The sequence below is a fragment of the Mus musculus genome, chromosome 4 (genome assembly GCF_000001635.26).
Source record: "Mus musculus strain C57BL/6J chromosome 4, GRCm38.p6 C57BL/6J".
In the NCBI taxonomy this organism is placed as follows: Eukaryota; Metazoa; Chordata; class Mammalia; order Rodentia; family Muridae; genus Mus; species Mus musculus.
In genome coordinates, this window is record NC_000070.6 from 42168607 (window position 1) to 42193199 (window position 24593).

At 51.5% G+C, this 24593-nt stretch overlaps 1 protein-coding gene and 1 long non-coding RNA gene across 3 annotated transcripts in view; one reads left to right on the forward strand and one right to left on the reverse strand.

The window, feature by feature from the left end:
• Positions 1-12: 12 nt before the first annotated feature.
• Gm52695 lies at positions 13-3037 on the reverse strand. Its single transcript, XR_003955197.1, has 3 exons — positions 2517-3037; positions 1964-2159; positions 13-597 (listed from the first exon to the last, which is right to left on the reverse strand). It is a non-coding gene; the product is annotated as a predicted gene, 52695 (long non-coding RNA).
• A 1476-nt stretch (positions 3038-4513) lies between these two features.
• Ccl21b (chemokine (C-C motif) ligand 21B (leucine)) overlaps positions 4514-24593 on the forward strand; it is an 83706-nt gene continuing 63626 nt past the window's right edge. For both annotated transcript variants that reach the window (NM_001378605.1, NM_011335.3), the window contains exons 1-2: positions 4514-4690; positions 13182-13271. The gene's annotated coding sequence lies outside the window, so the exon portion shown is untranslated. The remainder of the gene's footprint in view (positions 4691-13181; positions 13272-24593) is intronic.

Consider the following 24593-nt stretch of genomic DNA (forward strand, 5'->3'; position numbering starts at 1 on the left):
TGAATGGAAAATGTGATTAATAATCAAAAAAACATCCAAGAGGAAGAGACCAGGAAAACAACTTCAGGAAGGCTCCTTGCCCAGGGGAGGGGGCCGTGTCCTGGGCCTCGGGACAGCTCCGGCCACCCTTTCTGGGACACAGCCACAGGAGTGGGTAATTTTAGCCAAAAGCAGAAGGGGGGAGCCATTTCAATGACTTATTTTCAAAGATGCCCCCAATGTAAGTTATGCTTTCTCTGGGAGTTCTCTTCTCTCTGATACCCCTCCTAGTGGTCCCCTAGCCCAGACATATTTGGTGGGGGAAGGCAGAGACTCTGGATTGGGGGTAGAGGAGGAATTTCAACATGAAATGTTTTGTTCATTAGCAGAGAAAGCAGAGAACATAGGGGGAAATTCCCTTTCTTCTTGGGCCTGGGCAGCCCAATTGGACACTCAAAAGCTGTTGTGAAAACTAGGGCCTCAGGCTGCAGGGTAAGAGTACTGACCAGGAACTTGTACCCTCCATGTGGATTTCTGACTTCCAGGGGGTTCGTGGGCCTTCGTCTTTCCTCCTTCCAGGGATTTGATTCCCAAGGCTTCCATCTGTCTTCAGGATTCCTTCTTAGCAAAGCAGGAGGGACTGTGATTAGACTAGGGTTAGAACTTCCTGATGGGAAGGAAGGAGGCCTTGGCCTATTGAATACCTTGGAATTTTGATAGGGTATATTGGAATTGGTAATCTGGTAGGTAAAAGAAGTCTGACATGAGCCTGGGGCAGTAGTGGAAGCCCCTCTATCAGTGAGGGCCCTAGTGGGATGGGAACCTGGAGGATTTCAGTGTGAATGGTTAGCCTCCCTAGTGAGACTCCATCTCTTCCCCCATCCTCCACCTTCAGAGATTGCCTGCCCTTTTCTAGTACTAGATTGGGAGGGTCAGGGCACAGAGAGGCAGTGGGCTCCACCGTAGGATTCCAGAAGGAGGGGGTTGTTGTGAATGTGTCCCAGGTGCTGTCCCGAGATGGTGCTGGAGCTGTTTCAGGATGGGGCGGGGGGTGGGTGTGAGTCGCCTATGGGGGTGGCTGGGCTGGTCCCTGACTTGGGGGGGGGGGGGGCTCTGGGCCCCCCTCCCTGGCTCGGCCCGGGGCTGTGTCGGGATCGGGTTTCTCGGCGCCTGGAGCCTCCGCGAGGCCGAGCTGTTCCCGGCCCCGGCCAAGCCGCCCCGGGCGCTGGCACTGTGCGAGGAAGCAGGGGGGGTAAGGGGGAGCGAGGGGGGGCTGCGAGGGCGTTTACGTAACTGCCTTCCAGAGCCCGCCCCGACCCGCCAACCCCAGTGTGATTGAGAGCGTGTGTGACTGTGTGTGTGCCTGTGAGAAACACGTTGCACTATGGCCGTGCCTTGTGTGTGTGCTATAGATGTGTGATTCAGAGATTCAGAGTTCTTCCCGGAGCTCAGGCTTAAGCTAGAGTCCCATGACTCCTCAAGTACCACCGTGAGGCTGAAAATAAGCACTTTATTCAGTGAGACAGGGTGTGTGATTTTATGTGAACCTGCGTTTGGTGCGGCTAAGGCAGCCTGTGTGAGAGTGTAACTATTATCCAGGAGGTTGCCTGGCCCTGGAACCTTCTGCTTAGACATGGGGCTTTTCTGTAAGAGCACTTGGGAAGCTGAGACCACATCGGTAGCTTTCCTTCCTGGAGACAGATCAGTATAAATGGGAAAAGTGTCATTGCAACCTAAAGGCCGAAATGACACAGTTAACTCTGGGGGTGGGTGAGTGAGCAGGATCAGTTTAGTTCATCCTGCCAGGACAGCAAAGTCCTCACAGAAGCCATAAAACCCCAGGACAGTTAGTAATGTGTCTTTGCTCAGTGGTAGAGCCTGGAATTTCCTGAGTGGGTTCCATACCAATCACCACAATAACAAATGAGCAGACACCTGAAGTCAAGGAAAACGTCTCCAGTGTCCCAAGGTCTCGCAAACTTACTAATTCTGGGATCTCTATTATTGTGGGGCTTCCAGTCTGGGGGTATGACTTCCACTCTGTCATGGGTGAGGCACGTGGTGAAAACGGGTTCCACTGAGGCACGGTTTGAGTGAAGGTGTCCATGAGTGTGGTCTACCTTACCACCGAAAGAGAAGGGGCTGGTGCAGATATGGGCTGGCCTGCTCTCTTACCAGACCTGGAAAGGGAGTGTGACCAGAGGTGAAGGCCTGTCTAGGAAGCCTAGCTCTACCCACAGGCCGCTGTTGGCCCAGCTCAGTGGGAAGAATTTAGGTTCTGAGCTAGGTGACCACAGGATGGAAAGGGGACAGATCCTTCCTTGTTCCGTGGGTCCTCAAGGCCTGAGCGCCGAGCCGGAGTCGCAGCCCAAGAACACACATCCCGATCTTCCCGCCAGGTGTCGCTGCGGCCCCGGGGAAATGGACGTGTTTGCTGGTTCCGCTCCAGGAGCTGCCGTCCGACACACCACCACCACCACCACCACCACCACCACCACCACCACCACCACCACCACCACCACCACCACCACCACCACCGTGGGTCCGACGTGTGTCCCTCCTCATCTTCCCCCACACTGGGTCGTATTCCTGGACTTGTGTCGTCTGGTGCGAACAATGAGCCTGCATCAGGTGGCTGCGGCAGTGATGATGGTAGCCTCCCTGTGCCCTGGTGTCGTTTGTCGGGGGGTGTAATCCTGACTGCCCTCAACCTGCAGAAGGAGCATCTGAAAAGTCAAGATGACCCACTCAGGACTTGCAGATCTCCGTGTCCGTTTGTCTGCCTGTCCCCAGACCGGTGTGAGCACGTAGTCTCATCAGCATCGGCTACTCCTCCAGAACCTAACCTGGTCCAGGCCTACCATCAGCAAAGAAAGATAGTTAGACAGTTTGTGTGTGTGTGTGTGTGTGTGTGTGTGTGTGTGTGTGTGCGCGCGCGCGCGTGTTCCCATCACCAACGCTCCGTATTTCGTCGCCCTTCCTGCATTCCTTCCCGCAGCCGACTAGTTAGGGTCTGTATCCTGGGGAGCTGAGGTGGGTGCAGAGAAGCTGGTTGTGTGCTCTGACCTGAGCTTCGCTGTGTGTCCTTAAGCCCTGGCCCACCTCCTCTGAGCTCCAGTCCAGCCTGACTCCAGACCGTTGGACGGTGGAGCCATGGAAGTGAAAGCGGAAAGCCCCAGCAGTGGCGGGAACGGTTTTTCCTCTGCAGCAGAGTCTCTGAGGCATTGGTTGGGAAAGGGCCCGGGCGCTGTAGGCAGCCTGCTGGGGAACGGTGTGAAGAAACAGCGAGATATTTCCCTTCCCTAGCCCTCAGCCGGGGAACAGTTCCTTGGAGGGGTAAGGCCCAGGGATTATGGGTCAAAGGCCAGTCGAAAAATCCAATCGACTCCGGTTCTCTGCCTCTGCCATCCCCTTTGCTAATGCGCGTTCGTGTGGCCTCAGAAGTTGATCAGGTTGTCTAACCTTAATCTCCCATATTGCAGACAGAACAGGGGCCTACCTAGGTCCAGTGAAGTGAACACCCTGCCCCCGCCCTCCAAGGCCCAGGCTGCGGGGTGTGTGTGTGTGTGTGTGTGTGTGTGTGTGTGTGTGTGTGTGTGCCAGAGCCAAGCTCAGCTCACAGAGTGTTATGCCCTGCCCTAAAACCGTCCTACCAGGCAGTTAAGTCACAGCTTCCCTAGCTCTCTCCTGGAGGCCGCTTTCCAGGCCCGGTGGCCTAGGGAATGAGTAGTAATGGCAAGGGCCTGGGTATCCATCCTGGTCCGCTGGAGTCATGGAAGCATAAAACCCGTTAACTCCGGACAAGGGACCAAGAGGGGCTTGTTGATGGGGGTGGTAGAAACAGGGGAGGAGTGAGCGGGCTGATTTATGGGAACTGGGGGCTCTGTCTGGTACTCCTCTCGAGGATGCTAGAAGGACCCCAGAGTTGGTCCCGGGTGTGCCAGAGTGTCCGTGTGAGACACTGAGGGACAGAACGGACGACCGTGTGTTCAGGAGAGACCTGGCCAAAGCTGAGAGTGTGATGAGCGATCACTCGGGGGTGGGTGCGCTCCCGGCCGCCCTAGGAGAGCGGGCGGAGTGGGTGTGGGTGTGCGCGCGCGTTTGCAAGACCCGCGGCCCGAGCGCGCGTGAAGCACGGGGTCCATAGCCGTCCAGAGGGCGCGCCGGAGAAAGGGCGAATGCGAGGGGGCCACGCGTGCCAGTGCGGGCGAGCGTGCCAGCGGGGGGTAGGGCTCCTGCCTGCGCGGGGCGAGTGGGAGTGGGGGCTCACAGGCCGGCGCGGGCGAGCGTGCCCCCGAGAGCGTGCCGCGCGTGCCAGGCGCGGGAACGTGCCAAAGCGGAGGCGCGCGGGGGCCGTGGCGGGGAGGGGGGGTCGTGGTGCGCGGCAGCGGAGGCGCGGGGAGACAAGGCGAGAGGGGGAGGGGAGCAAGGGCGCGCGCGGCCGAGCGGGCGCCCGCGGTCACATGGGCGAGGGAAGGAGGGAGGGAGCGCGCGAGGGAGGGAGGAGGATGGGGGGGTTAAAGCCGCGGAGAGCAGAGGAGCCGGTGCAGAGCGGGCGGCGGCGGCGGCAGTGGAGGCGGCGGCTCCAGCCGGCGCGGCGCGGGGTTCGGCAGTGGGATCCGGCCGCAGTGCTCGCTCCGCGCTCCTGCCTCGCTCCCCGCCTGCAGCGGCCGAAGGGCGCGGCGCGGAGCCCGGGTGGCCCGAGGGCGCGGTGAGTGTTCCGCGGCGGTCTGCGCGAGGCTTGACCCTCGAACGCTCAAGGCGGACAGACCGGCGGCCCTCGTGCGTGCGGGTAGAGTGAGTGAGGGGACACGCGTGGGCCCCGCGGTCGGGGGAGGTAGGAAAGTTCACGAGAAACTTTGCCCGCAAACTCGGGGGCGGGGGCGCACGAGCAGCAGCCCCCTACGTCCGGACGCGCCAGGGGTTGGGCGTGGTGGTGGTGGTGGTGGTGGTGGTGGTGGTGGTGGTGGTGGTGGTGGTGGTGGTGGTGAAGCTGGGCGATCAGGGCTGGAGGGAGGTGGCCAGGGCGGTTAGTCCTAGTGTCCCTGTTCTTCCCACCCTTGAGCAGCATGCGCGGGGTCTGGGAAAATTCCAGAGCTAGGGGGTTCGCAGTGACCCCCCACGCACCCAAAGCTTGCTTCTTTCTCGAGGGGGAAATATCTGGACTTCAAAGTGCCCGGGAGTGTAAAGGGATGGCTGCGCTTTTGCCAGTGCCTTGGGTATCCGTGTGAATCCGCGTGTGGGGCGTGTGTGTGTGTGTGTGTGTGTGTGTGTGTGTGTGTGTGTGTGTGTCGGTGTGATCCTGCCTATGGTTTTCTCATGAGTCCGCCTGGATGTATCTGCACGCAGTGAGTCCCTTTCAGTGTGTCTCTTTGTAAGTCCTCTGGTGTGTGTGATTCCAAGCCCGTGGCATATCCCCAAGTGTCTCTTTTGTGAGTCTGCCCATGTGTGCCTTCTCCGGTGTTTCTGGGTGTCCCCAGGCTGTATAGAGTAGTGTATCTCCCGGTGCGTGGGGGGCTGGGCCGCGAGGAGGTCACCAGACGGACAGCTCTCCACGACTCCTCTCCTCTGCGAGCTTCTCCAGCGTCTAGCTTTCTGGCTCCCTGGCCCCCCTCCCCCCTCCAGTAGCTTCAGGCGGGCAGGACTATTTCTCACGCCTTGTTGAAAATTCAGGATTTTCTTTCTTTCTGTCTAGTCTCTCTGTTTGAGAATTCATCCCCCTCACCCCGCATTTATGTATGTATGTGTTTGTGCACGCAAGTCTAGCATCTTGCCGGCAACACTGGGCGTGTGTCTGTATGCTGTGTGTCTTTAACACAACTTGTTCTGCCTGTGATATATTTGTCTGTGTCACAGGATGTATTTGTGTACCCTATCCTCTGAGGTGGTAAGAGTTGAGAATACAGAGTGTTTGTGCGTTAGTCAACTGTTGTGTGTCCTGCGGTCTGAAACATAGGGTGTATTTTTGTGTGTCTGACCCTGGGGGCTTGCCCAATTGGCTCTTCGTGGAGATGCAGAGCTAGCTTGGATCTGGGAGGTGAGGAGAACAGTGAGTCTCATATTTTGTCCCTGTCTTCACTCTGACAGCCCACACAAATCCTTTCTCTCGGTTTCTGAGGCTCTAGGAGGGATTAAGATGGAGCTAAAGGTTCAGACTCTGTCAGAACTGATACTCCAGTCGGGACTCTGACTCTACCCAAAGACTAAGAGTTTAAAGTTCACACTCAAGACTTCCTGGGGCTCTAGAATTCACATTCAGATTCACACTGGAACACTTAAGCTCCTTGCAGAGACTGGGGGTGGGGGTGGGGGTGACACTCGGAGGGCTTGCATTCAGAGTCACACCAGGGGAGTGGGATTCACATGTAGATTTACACTTCCCTTGGGGGGGGGGTGCTTGAATATCAGCTCTGCTCTCGTCGGGGGCTCACACTTGCATATCTGTATCCTTTCACTCACGGGTTCACATTCCAAACTTAGAACTGGCCCACAGAAGCTCCGTGAGGTTCATGAACTGGTACCCCAGTTCTTGACTCTGTAAGACCCCGGAGTCCTCAGGTTGACTCGTTCATTCAGGGGCCCTGCCACACTGAGACTAGAGGCCCATATTCAAACTCAGACTCAGCAGGAAGAATGCTGAACTCCCGTGTGAATGCAAGGGCTCTCTCAGGACACTGCAGTTCCTGTCAGGCTGCCATGCCCTCTGTGCCAGCCAGTCCCACTATGACTCCCAACTCTACAAATGGGGCTCGAGTTCAAGTTCAACAGCGCTCACGTGGAGTCATGTGAGGACCTTTGGTTCACACTTAGATTCACCTGGGGAATTGAAGGGTTAGACTCAAGGGGCTAACCTTGAACTCATACCAGGATCTGGGTCACTCACTCAGATTCACAGGAGGATCTGGGTGTTCCTGCTTAGAAGCGTATTAGAACTGTAGTGGCCACACTGTGAATTCTCACTTCTTCCTGTAATCAAGTAGCTTATCCTGCTTGGATTTTGAAACACTTGGGTTTTTAGAGGCACTGAGGGCTTGACATTCATACTTAAAAGGGAAACCCGGACTCACACCCAGAAAGCCCCGAAGGCCAAGAATTCACACTTGGGGCTCAGTCGGTCTCTGAGCCTACTTTCTGACCCTCTCCGACCCACAGTCAGGGACACACCTCAGGACCTTGGTTCATGCACCCATCTTTCTTGGCTCTCCCTCCAACACTGCCAGAGAACCATACAACCCCACACTTTGATCTTAGAGTTCATGCTCAGACTGACATTAGATCCTGACGCTCGCACGAAACTCCCACTTCCATCCTGTGGCTCACATGCAGACCCACACAGTGCCAGGGGAGTTGAGACTTTGTCATGTGTTCCCAGGCATGTTCTTTGGGTTGTGGTGCCGCATCAGGGGAATCAAGGTGAGGAACAGAGACATGTCCGGGGTGAAGACGGGGCGTCCGCTTGGTTCTGTTTATTTCTGGTCTTTTACACGGGCTGTGATCTATCTGATGAACAAGATGGTGGGAGACACTGTGCAAGTCAAGCCTTTCTACCAGCCAACTAGGCTCTTGGCAGAATGTCTGAGTGGTTTGATGGTACAGGGGTCAATGAACTGTCAGATTCCTCCATGTGCCATGAAATATTCCTTAAATAGTTGTGGGCACCTTTTCTGTGGTGGAAAGGATCAGGGCGGCGGGGAGGTGGGGGTGAGAGACTCAAGTCCTTAGACAGCTTCTCCCCTCAACCCACTCATCTTCCAGGCTGGGGCTGGGGCTTCAGGAATGCTCCCAGGTGCATTAGTGATTCTGGGAGAGAAGAGGCTGTCTCTAATTGCACCCTCTCTACTCTCCTCTGCTCCGGCTGGAGAAGGGTAGGGGCCATGTTATGTCTCATGGCTCCAGTGTTTACCCAGGAATACACAACATCCCCCTCCCTGCTCCCTAAAAGAACACTAGCCCTAGGGAGTCCAGGCTGCAGCCCTTCCCAGGACTCTACCTGCTTTAGAGAAATGGTCTTGGACTTCACAGCCCATGGTGGGGACCAGTGGTGGGACCACCTGAGGCATACTACCCCAACCCCAGCCCCATAGATGCGGACCAGTGGTGGGACCACCTGAGGCATACTACCCCCACCCCAGCCCCATAGATGCTTACACAGTAGGGACTTGGATCATGGAGGGGGCACATCAGGCTGAAGTGGTCCGGCTTTAACTGCTCCATAGCCTTGAAAGATGTGTCCCTTTGGACACATGCACTCCAGCCTCCCTATGGGGGCAGTGGGGGGGGGGCTTGGAGGCAAGGCGTTCTGCATTCTGCCCCCCCATAGCGAGTTGAAGTGTAAATGAATCGGAAACATATGGAGTGAATTTTCTTTGAAATGCAGATTGGTTGGGGGGGGGACCATGTGTGCGTGGTTTGGGGAGGGGGTCCAGAAAGCAAGAAGATTGAAGTGGACTGACCCCCCTCCTCCAGAGCCCACTGTGGGGTCAGGGGTGGGGGGAGGGAGGGACAGTGAACTCCTGTGGCCCTGGGTGACCACACCCACATTGGCTCTGGCTTCCTGTGGGGAGGAACTGTGGGTAGAGAGCAAGGGGTCATTGTCCCCCTTTATTTTTGCAGCAGGCAAAGGGAGCCCCTAAAGCCTTGCTGGGTTTGGGGAGGGGGTGTCATCAGAGCCAAAAGCAAAAGCTGCCCAAAGGCAAAAGGAGGAACTGGAGCAGATGTTCGACCCCACAGCTGTAGGGACCCAGTGCCCAGAAGTTGAGGTTACGACTACATCAGAAGGAACTGAAGTCAGGCAGTGGTGGTGACTTTTAAGCAGCAGGGCCTATCTGTGTCTTGGGAATGTGCTGGAGAGTCCCTGGACTTGGGGACAGATTCCTGCTGATTCCAGGCAGGGTCCAGCCATACCCTTATGTGTTCTTTCCTTGCATTGTACAGCAAGGTGCTAGTGCTGCCTGTGTGGGTTCTGGGTCTGCCACGGTCACCGCTGTACCCTGCCTGTGATGCAGAAAGGACGAGTAATAAAAAAACAAAGCCTTTTCTCTTCCATCAAACAAGCGGCTTCTTGTGGGCAGGACTATGTTCCTGGTGCTTGGCCGGAAGTGGATTCTCCACATGGAGGCATGATTGTGAGAGGGGGACCCTTCGGGGTTTCAGGTTCGAGGCCCAGGGGCTCCTCTTTGTGCCGCTCCCTGGTTCAAAGGGTCAGTGAGTCATTTGAAAGATGGAAATAAGGAAAGCCCCTCTTCCCTCAGAGAGACAGGGAGAAAGAGAGAGAGAGAGAGACAGAGAGAGAGAGAGAGAGAGAGAGCGAGAGCGCAGCAGACAGTAACCTGGTCCTGAGGCAGTGATCGGAGGTCTTTCTGCTCTCTCCCCAGTTTCTATTCTCCTGTGGTGTAGAGTGTGTCCTTAATTCTCTGTAGGTCTGGAGAATGGACCCCCATATCCAAGTCACCGAAGCTCAGGCAGGGTGGACTGTCTCTTGGTTGGTTATTAATGTTTGTCTGAAAACACGGACCCTAAAACATGTGCAGCCCTTCCAGAGGCCTGGAGTTGCTGTTGGGGTCCTGTGCAGCACCTTAGCTGGAGAGAGATAAGGAGAGACCCACACCCACTTCATGGTGAGAGTCTCCTAGGAGAGGCTGGGAGTGAAAGTTGAGCAGGGGAAACTGAGGCAGGCTTCGGTGGGCAACGCAGGAGGGGCAGGGCCTCTAATCCATACAGAGCAAAGCTTTATTAGATCAGTTGTGTGTGGTTAGTTAAATGAAGGCAATACTTAGCTTAGGGCTACTGGTAATCCTAACACTACAGGGAGTTTCCTCCTTAGCAGGGTAAGAGCACCCAACACCAGAACGAAAAGTCAGTGGCGGCTTTTCAAGTTCCTAGCAAGTGTGTGTGGTAAGTAAACAGTGGCTTCCTTAAGTACCCTCTCCTGAGCCACTGGCTCTCCCAAATGCCTTTTGTGCAGCAAGTCCTAGCAAGGATTTCAGTAAGACCCCCTTTTGTAGACTTGTACCTCACTTCTGACCCCAGGCCTTTGTGTGGGCCCTCTCCTCAGGAGGAGGAACAACACTGCATGGTGGTCCCAAAAACAGCAAAAGGAGTCCAGTATGGGAAGGCAGATGCCACGTGACCTTGGCCTGTGAGCTGACCTTTCCACGCCCCTCCGTGAAATCGCAGGATGGGGGGGGGGGGGGCGCTGGGCCCTGGCCCAGGCCTGGAGAGAAGGCGGTTTTGGCACCCATCCAGACTCCTGACGTCAATGTCTCTCCAAATAATGGAATCAATATTGGGTGGGGGGTGCAAGCGTGAACCAGGCCCCAGCGATTAGAAACAGATCGGCATAGAAGCGGCTGATTCTGATAGAGATGCTTTGGTGGTGGGAGGCCTGGGAGGAGGTAGACTTGGGGGCACGTGGGGGCAATGGGGAACCAAGGAGACTGGGATGTTTAGAGCCCTGAGTGGTGAGGTGGAAGTGGGGGAGTCCGTTGTCTGGGTTCCTTTTGCCTTTAAGCCTCTTGGGTTTCCAAGGGTAAGTGGCTTGTGAGTGGTGACATCTTTGGCAAGAGAGTGAGGGTAACTGAGGAGAGCTCACCTGTGTGTCTCTCTAGCCATATTGGAGTGCCAGTGACACACAGGTGTGGGGGTGGGTGGGGGGTGGGAGCTGAGAAGGAAGGAATGCAGAGGACAAATCTTGCTTGGCACCTAAGAGCATTCATCCAGGTTAGAGAGCCGGGGAGCCCCTGCAGAGCGGGAATCTGGCCTGTCAGCTCACATTCTCTCCTTCTTCTAGAAAGCTGCAGGTGAGGACAGAGAGGGTCATGGAAGCCATGATGGGGAGGGAGGGGGCTGGCCTGGCGGCAGCTGACAAAAAAAAAAAAAAAAAAAAAAAAACAGGAAGAAGGGCTGGGGGGAGCAGCTGTAATTACAGGGCATTTATTATTAATCAGATGAGATTGTTGGAAGCAGCTGGTGTAATGTGCGTGGAGATACTGCATGCTTCCCCCAACACATGCACACACGCACATACATGTCACACACAGCCTAAGTCTGACTTGTTTTTTATTTTCTTGTGAAGGTCAGATGGGTCTATAATTATCTATGCCTCTGCGTGTCAGTGTGTATCTGTCTGTGTTTTCATGTAGCCTGTCCCCTCTCTACTGCCATTGTCTTTGTGTCAAGCTACCTGTCATTCTTTGGCCTGATGTCTGTCTGCCTTCCCTCTATCTCCCTGCTTTTGGGCCTGTGTCTTGGTGTGTTGGTATCTGTCACCACCAGCCAGCCTGTGTCTCTAACACACTGTTTTAGTTACTGGCCTTCTCTTGTTAGTGATGTTTCTGGTTTCTGGGCAGGATTCCATGACAGAGTCCCTTTTCTTTCTCATGAGTGTGCATGTAGGCCCCTAATCATACCTTTGGCAGATTTACTCTGGGACCTGTTGAGGAAGCAGTTAGACCCTTAATATCTCCTGGGGACTTGTAGAAGGTGAGGGGTCTATTGAGTGGTCAGAATTCATTGAAGGTTTTCTGAAGTCCCAGGGCCCTTGCCAGTGGCCATTTGCACCATTTGGGAAGATCAGCTTTTGCTGTCACAGTGTTCTCACTACTGAGTAGAAATAAGGCTACCTCAGAATGTTGTTTTGATGATTTGGCACAAAAATGTAAGTTAAGGAGCTGGAGAGATGACTCAGCGGTGAAGAGCACTAACTTGCTCCTGCAAAGGACCCAGGTTCGGATCCCAGGACCCACATGGCTTGTAACTTCAGCTAAAGGGATCTGACACCTCTGACACTTCTGCAGCCTCCTGCACACATGTGGTGCACACACACACACTTAGGAACATGCACATACACAACATACAGTTTTGTTTTTAAATGTAACTTAAGGGTTGTTCTGGCAGAGGACCCAGGTTCAATTCCCAGGACCCACATGGCGGCTCCTGTAACTCCAGTTCTGGGCATCCAAACCCCTCCTCCGATCTCCAAGGGCACCGTGTGCTCATATGATGTACATGTGTACAAGCAAAACACATACATATACCCAGACAAAGTACTCATGCACATAAGGTAAGTAAGAATAAAGGAAGGGTGTGTGTACGTTAAGCTGGGTGTAGGGGCAAACACTTTGACTTCCCTGAGGCAGGGGCCAGAAAATCTCTAATCTATACAGGGAGAGCCTGTGTAAGGGGGTAAATTAGCCGTCAGTTAGGACTTAATGTAAAAACTGCAGAGCCAAGGACCTGGGCAGTTGTGAGCTGATGCTGCAGATAGGCTTAATGAGTTAGCATGGGTCCAGCACGACCGAAAAGAATAAATACCCTTAGCACTGTGTAAGTGGGTGAGAGCTACAGAGGCAGACTGGCATGGAAAGGTGGAGTGGGGAGGGGTACGGATTCCGTTCTGGGCTCCAGGAGTGGTCAGACCTACAGTCTTGTGTAAGTTATTTAATATCTTTGAATGTCAGGGTTTTTTGTTTGTTTGCTTGTTTGTTTGTTTGTTTGTTTGCTTGCTGTCAAGTGGCAATTACGTTAGCACCCATCTCATGGAGGGATCACCAAGAAGAGAGGATGCTGCAAATATGGCTGCTTAAACAATTCCGGCACATGCTGGATGCTCAGGAAGTCACGGTGGGGATCTGGAGGATGTGGGGACGGTGGGCATCGAGGCCAGCGCCCGTGACACGTGTGTGTGTGTGTGTGTGTGTGTGTGTGTGTGTGTGTGCATGCGCGCTCGCGAGCGTGTGTGATGTGGGGGCCTTTCTGCCTGAACCCTGCCTGTGTGGGAATCTGTGGTATGTATCTGTGAGTGGTGTCAGGCCTATCTTGTGCCCTTTGTTTGTCCCTGTGGTTTAGAACTGAAGTCAGCAAAGAGCTGGTAGAAGAAGACTATACTGCTTTTTTTTCCTCTCCCAGGCATATCTGCTTCTGGCAGAGATATGATAATAACAGCTAGCTTTGGGGGGGGTGGGGTGTCATGCTGGGGAACCCATGCTAGGTGAGTGTTCTCACTTAGCTGTGATTGAGGCCCACCCGCTAGCAACTGCTCAGGTGCTGAGTCATCAAAACAGTGCGCCGAGGTAACTGTTCCCATTTAACAGATGAGAACACTGAGATGCTGGCCTCCCTTAAGAGTGGGCTTGTGAGTGTGAGATGGGCTCCAGGAAGACCTGTGGTTTCTCTGACCTGATGTATGTCCTTTGCCCTTCCAGAACCCTGCCCTGTCACATCATCCCAGGAAGACTTTGGTCTGGAGAGGAGGATAATATTGATGTGTGTGGAGAACAGCTGGTGGTAACGAGGTAGGTGCTGGGAGCCCATGCAGAGCAAGCTGTTCTTGGGGCATCAGGCAGGTGCACTGGGCCCTGAGTGACAGACCTGAGACCTGCTCCTGCAGCTCTCCTGTCCTGTCTCCCAAGACCTGGGGCCTGAGATTCCTTGTGGCCCTATATTAGTTCCAGAGGAGGAAAGAAACTCATCCTCCATCACACAGGAAAGGGCAGCACTAGTCAGGATACCCTTCTGTGTGGAGGATGCTGAATACCAGATTTAGGAACATCTTGTTGCTATCTGTGTCTTCCCCTTCCTTCCCTCTCTGCCCCTAAAACATCTCTCTGACTCCACTGGGGGAGCAGCTGAGCTTGAAGGAGTAGCTGAGCTTGAAGGAGTAGCTGAGTTTGAAGGAGTAGCTGAGCTTGAAGGAGATGGAATGGCAGGTCCAAAAGTCTTGTGGGGCCAGCAGTGGGGCTGAGTCTCGTCCTCTTTGCCTCTCATTCAAGCAGGCAAGGCCCCTGGATTGGCAGCCCCAGGGTGGGGGCATCTGAGGAATTGAGGCACTGGAGCGGAAAGGAAGGGCCTATTGTCCAAAACCCGCCAAAGGCCCACAAAGGCCAGAGGCCCACAAAGGCCGGCTGGGCTTTTCATCTCAGCTCCCAAACAGACTGGCCATTTTCCCGGCTTGGGGCAGTGGGGCAGGGAGGCGAGAGGTGGGGTGGGGGGGGCGACCAACCCTTCAAAACCAGGAGTGCATGTTGTTAAGGATGGAGTGGGGTAGTCCAGGCTGACACATGGCCTTCCGGGGAGCTTAGATGGTTCAGGGGTCCAGAGGAGGAAGGAGGAAGAGATGCTGTACTGTAAATTAGGCTTCCCACCTCATTCCTCCCAGAGGCCCTAAGGACATGGGGTGGGGTCTATGTTAGAAGTGTGTTCAAACTAGAGGGGCTATGAAATGGGTTTACAGAATAATAGATGGTATTTATTGGAGTATATCTGGGAATCTGATGTCCTACCAGAAAAACAAGCTACTTGGCCATAAGCACCCCCAAATTGGGAGCACTGTAGGGAGCTAGAAGAGAGGCTTAAGGAGTGAAGGTCGTGCTCAGGAGAGAGAGAGAGAGAGAGAGAGAGAGAGAGAGAGAGAGAGAGAGAGAGAGAGAGAGAAACTCCTTACAGCAAGAGAGACTGAAGCCAGACAGCAGGAAGGACTTCCTGCCAGTGAACAGTAGCTCAGATGCCCTGACCCTGTCCCTGGGGATCTCAGAGGATCGCAGAGAGCAGGGGAGCTGGAGACACCCCAGGGGCTCAGGCTGGAGCTGCTTCTGTGGGGCTGAGGAAGGAGGCCTTGGCAGTTCTGTCCACGCTCCCCGCAGCACCTCCAGCGCCACTTTAAAAACAGCTTTTTAATTTAACAAAGTGGATGAAAAACTGTTTTTGGAAATAAAAGATATCTGCTGTCTCCCAAGCTAGCACTCAGCCCTTGCAGAGAGCCTCTCTCTGGGCTTCCGCTGGCTGCTGGTGCCTGCTCTCCTCTCTCGGTCTTTCTGTGTTTGTTTCTGCTCTGCAGCCCCCACCTTTGCTCTGGCCTCCCATCACCTCCCTCGATCTCAGCCTCTATGGGAGTCTTACCCTCAGCCTCTCCTTTCTCCTCTGCCTCTCTCTCTCTCTCTCTCCCCCCCCCCTCCCCACTGCTGTCTCTCTCTTCCGGGCGTCTCTCTCCCTATTTGTCTCTGTCTCCTTGCCCGTCTCAATCTCTGTCTCCCTCCACCTCCCCCTTCTTCTCCCCCAACCCGAGCTCTAAATGGGTCTATTTAAAACGCGACGCTGCCAAGTCAGAAAAACGTCTCCTGATAAAGCGCATTAGGCGGAGGGAGGGAGGAGGAGGGAAGGAGGGAGCGGCAGGCGGACAGATTGATCCAAGCCCGTAACCCCATTAATCAGGCAGCGTGGATCCCCCTCCCTCCCCCGGCTTCAGCCCCTTCTTAGCTAAAAGCCCCTTAAATATTTATCACCCCTCCCCCACGGGGGCGAGGGGAGGGGCACGTGGCCCCTCGGTGAGAGCATCCCTAGCCTCCTGGTCCATCCTTGCGCCCGTCCGCCCGTGTGTGCAGATGTGTGCATGTACTTCTGTGTACACGCCTGGGTGTGTGAGCCTCACCAGCCCGAGGCCTAGCTGCTGACTTGCCCCACTACAGTCTGAGCAGCTGATTCCTTTGGGTAGCCTCCTGGTGCTCCTGGAGACTGGCCCTGCTTGGCCCTCCTGAATGAGGGAGGCTTGAGCAAATAGAGCAAGAATGGGGGGGGGGGCGTTTATTGGGATGGGGGATCTTTGGTCTCTGCACGGTTCTTCCCAGAGAGCAAGGCCGTGACTGGGGCTCAATTTCGACATCCCACCAGATTACCAGTGCAGGTAAACTTGGGAGAAGAGTCCCAGGCCCATTTTCCTGAAGTACAGAGACAATGTGGAGGGCTGAAGTACACTCTTCTTCCTTGAGGGCAGAATTATGACTGGGAGTGGCGCGGGGGGGTGGGGGGCGGAATGTCTACCATTCCCTAAAAAAATGTGGAAAGATGACCTGGGCTTCAGCAGGTTCCCATCACTCCCAAGAGGACAGGAAGGTGGCCCAGAGCTGGAACTGAGATGCGCGTCTCCAGGCTGGCTGGCTGGTACCCGGGCAGCAGAGGTCAGCTCCGAACCCCGCATCCAAGCCGCGGGTTTGGGGGAGCGGAGCCCGCCACCCCTGGCCATGCCGAGGGTCCCCTCCCCGCCCCTCCCCCAGCATCAAGTGCCACATCTCCTCCTGACTCAGACAATTAGATTCAAAGGATGACCTCACTGCATGCCGTCCCTCACTCGCTGCCTCGGCTCGCTCGCTCGGCTCCCGGCGCGCTGCCTCCCCCTCCCGGCCCGCTCGCCTCCCCGCTCGCCCTCTCGCCCTCTCGCTCGCCCGCTGGCTCCGGCGCGGCCGTGGCTCTCCGGCCCGGCCCCTCGGGGGTGGGGAAGCCCCGGGGACCGATGCCCGCAGGCTGCCGGTCGGACCCACGGAGCGCTGAGCACCGGCCGGGCGCCTGCGCGGGGACCCAGGTCAGTGCGCGCGGCCGCGGGGCCGAGAACTTGTCACCCCGCCGCCCCGCCGCGGCGGGGACCCCCCCACCCCCGCCCGCGCCAGCCCGCCAGCCCGCCGCGGCGCTTCCCGCTCCTTCCTCGGCCCCCGCCCCCCGCGGCTGCTCGGCGCTCCCCCTGCCAAGCTGTCTCTCTTCTCTGCGCTTTCTCCCCAGCCCCCCCTGCCTCAGCAGCCGGTGGGAGGGACTGGGACTTCCTGAGGTCTCAGGGATGGGGCCGGGGCCCATTGGCTGCAGGCGGACCAGGCCTCTGAGAGGGGAGGGGGCTCTGGCTGTGTCCATCGGCCTGGGGGAAGGGGCTACCGAGAGAGAGGCCTAGGGTGTGGGGGTGACATCTAGACAGGGGGATGAGTTCCTGATATCTCTCTCTTCTCACATCCTGTGGGCCTCTTGCCTAGTTTCATTTGATCCCCGAAGCCTGCCTTCATTTGTCCACACCTCCCAGCTCTCTGCAGTCCCCAGTGCCTGGCTTTCCTTTGGCTCCAGTATCTACCTTCTTTGGGGCACTGTCATCTGGGTTCCTTATCCCCCACCCCCCTGGCGCCTCAAATTCTTTATATTCTTTTATTGAACTTTAACTTTTTACACCATCACACTGGAAAAGCAAGATTCAGATCTAAATTGACTTCTCATGATGGTGAGAGAGGACTTTAAGAAGAACATAAATAACTCCCTTAAAGAAATACAGGAGAACACAGGTAAACAGGTAGAAGCACTTAAAGAGGAAACACAAAAATCCCCTAAAGAATTACAGGAAAACACAATCAAACCAGTAAAGGAAATGAACAAAACCATCCAGGATCTAAAAATGGAATTAGAAACAATAAAGAAATCACAAAGGGAGACAACTTGGAGTTAGAAAACATAGGAAAGAAATTAGGAGCCATAGATACAAGCATCACCAACTGAATACAAGAAATAGAAGAGAGAATCTCAGGTGCAGAAGATACTATAGAAAACATTGACACAACAGTCAAAGAAAATGCAAAAAGCAAAAAGTTCCTAACCCAAAACATCCAGGAAATCCAGGACGCAATGAGAAGACCAAACCTAAGAACAACAGGTAAAGACAAGAGAGAAGATTCCCAATTTATAGGGCCTGTAAATATCTTCAACAAAATTATACAAGAAAACTTCCCTAACCTAAAGAAAGAGATGCCCAAGAACATACAAGAAGCCTACAGAACTCCAAATAGAATGGACCAGAAAAGAAATTCCTCCCATCATATAATCATCAAAACACCAAATGCACTAAACAAAGAAAGAATATTAAAAGCAGTAAGAGGAAAAGGTCAAGTAACATATAAAGGCAGACCTATCAGAATTACACCAGACTTCTCACCAGAAACTATGAAAGCTAGAAGATCCTGAGCAGATGTCATACAGACTCTAAGAGAACACAAATGCCAGCCTAGACTACTATAACCAGCAAAACTCTCAATTACCATAGAGATATTCCATGACAAAACCAAATTTATACAATATATTTCCATAAATCCAGCCCTGCAAAGGATAATAGATGGAAAACACCAACACAAGGAGGGAAACTACACCCTGGAAAAGTAATCTTTCAACAAACCCAAAAGAAGATAGATAGCCACATAAACATAATTCCATCTCTAACAACAAAATAACAGGAAGGGACAATCACTTTTCCTTAATATCTCTTAACATCAATGGACTCAATTCCCCCCAAAAGACATAGACTAACAGACTAACATACATAAACAGGACCCAGCATTTTGCTGCATACAGGAGACCCACCTCAGTGACAAAGACAGACACTACCTCAGAGTAAAAGGTTGGAAAACAATTTTCCAAGCAAATGGTCCCAAGAAACACACTAATATCAAATAAAAATCAACTCTCAACCAAAGTTATCAAGAAAAGATAAGGAAGGACACTTCATATTGGTCAAAGGGAAAATCTACTAAGATGAACTCTCAATTCTGAACATCTATGCTCCAAATGCAAGGACACCCACATTCATAAAACAAAAACAAACAAACAAACAAAAACTTTACTAAAGCTCAAAGCACACATTGCACCCCACACAGTAATAGTGGGAGACTTCAACACCCCACCCTCAGCAATGGACAGATCATGGAAACAGAAACTAAACCGAAACACAGTGAAAGTAACAGAAGTTATGAACCAAATGGATCTAACAGATATTTATAGAACATTTCATCCTAAAGCAAAAGAACATACCTTCTTCTCAGCACCTCATGGTACCTTCTCCAAAACTGACCATATAATTAGCCACAAAACAGGCCTCAACAGATAAAAGAAGATTGAAATAATCTCATGCACTCTATCAGATAACCACAGACTAAGGCTGGTCTTAAATTCCAACAAAAACAAGGGAAATCACACACACACATGGAAGCTAAACAGCACTCTACTCAATGATAACTTGGTCAAGGAAGAAATAAAGAAAGAAATTAAAGGCTTTTTAGAATTTAATTAAAATGAAGACACATCGTACCAAAACTTATGGGGCACAATGAAAGCAGTGGTAGGAGGAAAACTTATAGCTCTAAGTGCCTCCAAAAAGAAACTGAAGAGAGCTTACACTAGCAGCTTGACAGCACATATGAAAGCTCTAAAACAAAAAGAAGCAACTACACCCAAGAGGAGTAGACAGCAGGAAATAATCAAACCAAATAGAAAGAAAAATAACTATAGAAAGAATCAACCAAACCAGGAGCTGGTTCCTTGAGAAAATCAACAAGATAGATAAACCGTTAGCCAGACTAAGTAGAGGGCACAGAGACAGTATCCAAATTAACAAAATCAGAACTGAAAAGGAAGACATAACAGCAAAGTATATCTTAAAAAAATAACTATTCTTTTGTTGAATATCAACAGTTGAAAATGTTAAAATCATCTTCTATTGATAATTTTTCTCACTGTGCTCGAAATTAGCATTTTCTTAATGTTTAACTTCAAAGAGTTTTTGGTACTTTGAAATTTTAAAAATATACTTACTGATAGAAAGGAAGGAAGAGAGAGAGAAAGAGAGTGAGGAAGAAAGGAAGGAAGGAAGGAAGGAAGGAAGGAAGGAAGGAAGGAAGGAAGGAAGGAAGGAAGGAAGGAAAGTGACAGGGAAGGAATCTATAGAGTCCTGGCTATAGTAGTTAGGAAAAGCAGAGAAAAGAGACAGAAAAGCCCTTGAAGAGGACCAGTGCACAGTGCACATATTGCAAGGAGAGAGGCCACTGGGCCCAAGAGTGCCCTAACAAATGGAAGCTGGAGGTGGGCAATTCCAGGTCTTGGGAAAACAGCAAAGGTATTAGCCCTGGGGGAAGACAGTGTCTAGGGAGGATGGGGTTCAGATCCCCTCCCCAGGGTAACTCAGAGTGGAGGGGAAACCCACTCAATTCTTGATGGACACAGGGGCCCAACACTCAGTCCTCCTCCAAGCTGATGGGCCAGTCTCCAGCAAAAAACCTGAGTCCAAGAAGCTACTGGTACCAAGATGTATATAACCAAAGAACAGTGGACATTAGGATGGGCCAGGTATCCCACTTATTTACTGTCCCTACCCTCTGTTGGGGCAAGACTTACTCTCCAAGGTGGGGGCCCAGATACATTTCCTGCTCGATGGGCCACAACTAACTGGCCCAAAAGGAGAGCCTATGGGTGGAGGAAAGACCTCCCTGATTGACCCCTGTGGGGCGCCAAGGCTACCTGCTTTACAGATGGGAGCAGTTTTCTCCATGCTGGTCAGAGATGAGCGGGTGCTGCCATGGTGGACGGCACAAAGGTCATCTGGGTGGAACTTCTACCCCTGGCATGTCAGCTCAGAAATCAGAGCTAATTGCCTTTATTAAAGCCTTGGAACTTGGGGCCGGCAAGAAGATTAACATCAACATGGATAGCAGGTATGGCTTTGCCACAGCCCACAACCATGGGGCTATATACCAAGAGAGAGGCCCGAGGCAATTACCAGGCTTGAGAAGTGGCTATGCAGGAGCCTATCCAGATTATGGGCCTGCAAGAGACACCCACTGGGAAATGGGACTGGACTAAAGAATGGCCTCACTTAGAATATACTGGAAAAGAAAGGACTCAGATTGCTACTCACCCTACCAACTACTACCTAGAGAAGGAAGGGCAATGGTGCACACAAGAAGGAAAATTATACCCCCTAGAAAGCAAGCAAAAGACTTACTAGGCCAAATGCACAGATGGACTCAGTTAGGAGATAAGGAGCTCATCCAAGCAGTCAAGGGATCTAAAGTCTATGTAATGGACCTCAGGTTTTAGGCTAGAGAGAACAGTGTACGGTATGCCAGCAAGTGAATGCTTATGCGGCCAAGGGTAAACAGGGCAGAAGACCTAGGGGAGAGAGGCCTGGAGTATACTGGGAAGTCAATTTTACAGAAGTTAAGCCAGGAAAATATGGTTACAAATACCTTCTAGTGTTTGTAGATACTTTCTATGGATGGGTTGAGGCTTTCCCCACCAAGCAGGAAACAGCTACCATGGTAGCCAAGAAGATATGAGAGGAAATTTTCCAGAGATTCAGAGTGTCCAAGGTAACTGGATCAGACAATGGTTCTGTTTTTGTCTCTAAGGTAAGTCAGGGATTGGCAGAGACATTGGGGACTAATTGGAAGCACCGTTGTGCATACTGTCCCCAGAACTCATGGCAGGTAGAGAAAATAAATAGAACCTTAAGAGAGACTTTGACTAAATTGACCTTGAAGACTGGCACTGACTGAGTGGTGTTCCTTTTCCTGGCCCTGTTCCGAGCCCGGAATACCCCCTACCATTTGAACCTGACCCCTTTTGAGATCCTGTATGGGACTCCCACTCCCTTGACCCCCACTCTTGATTCCCTCAGAGTGACTTTGCAGACTGACAAGAATCTCATGGCTTGATTGCAAGCTTTCCAGATCACCCATCAGAAATTGTGGCCTAAACTCAGTGCCCTGTATAGCACAGGTACTCCAAGTTGGAGATTGGGTATATGTTAAGGGACATCATGCTGAAAACTTGGAAGCAAAGTGGAGAGGGCTGTTCCTGGTGTTGTTGACCACCCAGACCTCCATTAAAGTGGATGGAGTAACTTCCTGGGTTCATGTCAGACCAGCACCTGTGCCTGATGCCAACTGGATAGCAGCCAAACACCCAAGCAACCCCCTTCTGCAAGGCCAAAGAAACCTTGAGATGGCCATGGTGTATCTTCCAGTGCTGAGTCTCAGCAGCCCCCACAACCCTACTGGGGTGACTTGGCAGGTTCTCTCAGCCACTAGGGATGTGACTTGGTCCACAACAGAGGAACACCCACATTGTATCTGGTGGCTGGAATTTGTCTTTGATCTCTGTGATTTAGCAGTGGGCCTTGACCCCTGGGGTGTCCACTGGGAGGGATTGCCCAAATGTGGGGGATGTGGGATATGTAAATCTGAACTGTGTCTCAGAATTGGCCTTGGAGGGTGGGGCTTAGAGTGAGGATACTCAAATTTGAGAAGTTTCTTGCAAGAAACCCCCATATATGTGTGACCTCGAGATGGGAGAAGCTAGCAGCAGGCCCATTAGTGCTAGGGGGCCAACCACTTTTTCTGTGCTACCTAGAGGTGTGAAGCATTGGGCCAAGGTGAAAGAAGGACTAGCCAAGTGGAAGAGAGAAAGAAAGAAAACCCAAGGTTGGTTTGAATCCTGGTTTAACAATTCTCCTTGGGTTACCACCCTGATCTCCTCCCTATTAGGCTTCTTAGTCATCTTGATTTTACTTCTGACTTTTGGCCCCTACATTTGCAACTGCTTGGCCACTTTTGTTAAGGAATGCATAGGTACAGTCCAGCTACTGATCTTAAAGCAGAGATACAAAGAACTAGATACAGAAGACCAGTAGTATGAGAAATCAGAATACCAGCAATAGCTTCGGGATTGAAACATGCACAAGAAAAAAGGGGGTGGGGGGGTAAAGAGGTCAGCTCAGGACCTTTGGAAAATTCCACCAGGCACCCCTCCCCCTCGAAGAGAGAGGTCGTGAAGCATGTAGGCACCCCTCCCCTCCAGAAGGGAGGGGGGACCAACCATTGGTCACCCGCAGAGACCAATCAATTTAAAAGTCACACTGTTCTGCCAATCATATTGTGCCTAGTTGCTGGTGCTCCATTCTGCCCCCTGGAAACTGTATAAAAACTTGCTGAATGGGCTGCCTGAGGTTATTGCCTCTCCTTCAGGTGCAGGATGACCCCAGTGCACAGGAACAATAAATACCTCTTGTTTTAGCATCGATCCCCAGATCCATGTGGCTCACTCAGGGGGTCCTCGGTAGCTAAAGCTCACCAGAGTCTTACACTAACTTTAAATTTTTAAATAAGTGAAGTATATTCTGGAAATAAATACTTTGTTTGATTTACAATCATTTCCTGCCAACTATAGCTTTTCTTTACATTGATTCTTATTCTTATCATTTTAAATTATGCGTAGGGGTGTGTGTCTACATGTGGATGTGTGCTCATGTGTGGGGGCACTGGAATGTGGCCACCAGCTGTGCTATTGATAATCATAGGCCACCTGGCATGGGTTCTAGGAATTAAACTCATGTCTCTGAAGAGCAGCAGGCACTCTTAACTGCTGCACCATTTCTTTACTTTCCCCTCTTCTTGCTTTCTTTCATTTTTAAAAAATGGTATCTTTGGCAGATTTTTTTTTCATTTTGATGAAATCTAATATTTTTCCTGGTCCATTTATACTTTCAGTATCACATCTAAGAGTTCTATCCTGATTCATGGTCACAAGGATTTTCTTCTAAAAGCTTTATAGTTTTATGTGTCACATTTCAATTACAACCCGCTTGAGTTTTTTTGTTTGGGAAGGTGGTGTTTCTCTGTCTGGGTTAGGAGTCTAACGCAGGCCTCCAGCAGGCCAGACAAGCACTGTGACACTGGGACCCACTATAAATCAGTTTTATATGTGGTGTGAGGTTTAGGATGTAGTTGACCTTTTGTATAAGGATGTCACAATCAACACCACTTGATGAAAAAAGATCTTTGTCAAGTTTCTCTGATACAGAAATTCAAATATTAGCTACTGTACTGTGTAGATCTTCTCCTATATGTCTCGCTAATGGGTCTTTCTCTTTTACTACATTATGTAGATCACTATATTTTATAGGAAGTCTCACAATTGGATGATATGATTCCTCCAACATTCTTCCTTTTAAAAGTTATGTTCTTTTAGGAAAACCACCTTACTATTATATGGTTTGGTGTATCTCCCCTCTTATGTTGCTGTCTTATATATTACACCCACAGACACTGAAAACCTCATCATGGCCTGGGGATGGAGCCTGGTGCAGGTCACTTTTCCAGCATGTGTGAGGACCTGAGTTCAATTCCCAGCACTGTGAAATAAAATATTAGGTACTTGTGATAAGCTGTCTTTGTCATCAAGTTGATTGGATTAGAATCACATCTGGAATGTGTCTACAATGGTACCTTCCAGAAAGGTTTGACCAAAGAGGGAAAAACACATCCTGATTGTGAACAGCACCATTGCCAGACGAATCCAAGAGGACAGGGTGGCAACATCCCCATCTCTGCTTCCTGAGTGCAGGCATCCAGGTGACCAGACACCTCATGTCCCTTCTATGCCCTGGCGGACTGCATGCTCACATTGTGAGACAAGATATGCCCGTCACATGTTGCTTGTATTGGGTATTTGACCACACAGTGAGGAACAGAGCTGTTACAAGACTTCCAGTCTCTGCTGTCAGTGACCAAGCGTTCGGTTGCAGAGGAAAGGTACCTGTTCTTTCTTTCCTAACGTTCTAAGTTCCCTTCGGCTACTCTTTCTCTCTTAAGCAATAACCACAGATAAGGTCTTCCAGTAACAGTTTCTTCATTTTCCTTTTACCTTCAGTCTGAAGAATATTTCAGTAGTTACAGAATTCCGTCTGGGTAATTATTTCCTTTTCAGCATTTGAAAAGTATTGGTCCACTTTCTTCCGGTTGTCATGGTTTCTCATGAGAATCTATAATCACTGAAATTTTGTTCTGCTTCATGAATATGTTGCTTTTTGTTCTGGTTACTTTCAGAACTTCTTCTGTGTCTCTGTCTTTCATCACTTTGATTATTAGGTGTCTGGGCGTAAAGTCCTTTGTATTTATTCCTGTTTTGGGTATTTTAAGCTTTCTAAATTGAGAAGGTTTTAGAAAAAAAAATTTTTTTTGAGGCAAGGTCTCTCTATGTAGCCCTGTCTA